We start from the raw sequence: 1,833 nt of genomic DNA on the forward strand, positions 1-1,833 counted from the left end.
CCGAACACGGGCGCGGCGGCAGCCCGCCTCCTGCCCATCGGGCCTGCGGAAGTTTCCTCCGATCGGTCCGACGCACCCGAGGGGAGAGGAGCGGAGCCGGGCCGGTCCGCCGGGTCCGCACTCGGTCACGAAGGCGGAAGGAAGGAAGGACGAGCGGACGGCGAGACAGGGGCGACGCGCTCGGCCGCCGGGCGGAGGCCGCGGAGGAGGAGAGGACCCCGAGCGGGTGGCGCGGGGCTCGCGACGAGGAGACCCGTCGAGCCCCGCCCGGGCAGCTCGGGTCACGGCCCAGCCAACGACGGCGGGGAAGCCCTGGTCGCGCGCCGAGGACGCGTCACCGCCTCGGACGCGCAGCGGCGATCGCACGGAGGCCCGGCCCGGCCCGGCCCGGCCCGGCCCGCGCCCCTTCCTCCCGGTGAGAGGGAGGGCGGGAACGCGCACCGGCACCGCCTCGGACGCGCAGCGGCGATCGCACGGAGGCCCGCCCGCCCGCCCGCCCGCCCGCCGCCCCTCCGAGGGAGGCGCGCGGCCCGGCACCGCGAGCGCGCCCCTGCCCGAAACCCCGGGAGAGTCAGACGGACGGCCGCCGCGGGCCCCGCCTCCTCGGCGTCTCGCTCGCTCGTGGCGCCCTCGCGCGCGAACGGCCGTCGCGCGCCCGCCTCTTGACAACGCCGCCGCCTTTCTTCCTTCGCGTCTCGCGCCGAGCGGGCGGCGGGCGGCCGCGAGACCGCCCGCCCGCCCGCCGCTGGCGCCGACCGGGCGGACCGATCCCACACCACCCCCGGCCGCTCCCGGGCCCGGCGACGACGAGGTCGACCGCCGTCCGTAGGAGCGAGCGGGCGGAGGGAGCGAGGCCCGCCCGGACTGGCTTTCTTTCCTCTGCGCTCTCTCTGGGACGAGCGGGCGGCGGGCGGCCGCGAGACCGCCCGCCCGCCGCTGGTGGCCGACGGCCGCCCGGGCGCCGCCGCTGGCGCCGACCGGGCGGACCGATCCCACACCACCCCCGGCCGCTCCCGGGCCCGGCGACGACGAGGTCGACCGCCGTCCGTAGGAGCGAGCGGGCGGCGGGCGGCCGCGAGACCGCCCGCCCGCCGGGACTCGACGCCGATCCCGCGCGCGAGGCGCCCGGAACCCGGGCGGAGGCGGGGTCGCACTCGCAGCGATTGAACCGTCGGCGACGCTCAGACGGGCGTAGCCCCGGAGGAACCCGGGCCGCAAGTGCGTTCAAGGGTCGATGATCAATGTGTCCTGCAATTCACATTAATTCTCGCAGCTAGCTGCGTTCTTCATCGACGCACGAGCCGAGTGATCCACCGCTAAGAGTTGTCACTGTTGGTTAACGACAAAAAGCGAGGCGAGACGCAAGCTGGGTTTCAACGGGTAAAAGACCGGGCGCTCGGCTCGGCCGGGACCCTCCGCTCGGGAGGCCCCACCGCCGCTGGGGAAAGCGGAGAGTCGAGGCGGAGCTCCCGGTCCCGGCCTCGCCCGGCGAGGCAGCTCGAGGCTTTGAACCGCCGCCGACCGGGCGGGAACGGCGTCTCGGGTACCCGCCCACGTGTTTGGGGAGGGAAACTGGCGGCGCGGAAAGAGGCCGACCCTCCGGCGCGGCGACCGCGACGCCGCCGGCCCCGGCCTCGGCGGGCGGCGCGCCGGCCGCACACCTCGCGTGCGACGCCGGAGCTGGAAAACGGCCGCGGCGGCAGCCCGCCTCTCCTGCCCATCGGGCCTGCGGAAGTTTCCTCCGATCGGTCCGACGCACCCGAGGGGAGAGGAGCGGAGCCGGGCCGTCCGCCGGGTCCGGCACTCGGTCACGAAGGCGGAAGGAAGGAAGGA

At 76.6% G+C, this 1,833-nt stretch overlaps 1 non-coding gene across 1 annotated transcript; it reads right to left on the reverse strand.

Moving 5' to 3' along the window:
* Positions 1-1,175: 1,175 nt before the first annotated feature.
* Positions 1,176-1,325, reverse strand: LOC131185443 (5.8S ribosomal RNA). The gene has a single exon (XR_009152150.1). It is a non-coding gene; the product is annotated as a 5.8S ribosomal RNA (ribosomal RNA).
* Between the last annotated feature and the right edge of the window lie 508 nt (positions 1,326-1,833).

The sequence above is a fragment of the Ahaetulla prasina genome, chromosome 14, assembly GCF_028640845.1.
Source record: "Ahaetulla prasina isolate Xishuangbanna chromosome 14, ASM2864084v1, whole genome shotgun sequence".
NCBI classification, from domain to species: domain Eukaryota; kingdom Metazoa; phylum Chordata; class Lepidosauria; order Squamata; family Colubridae; genus Ahaetulla; species Ahaetulla prasina.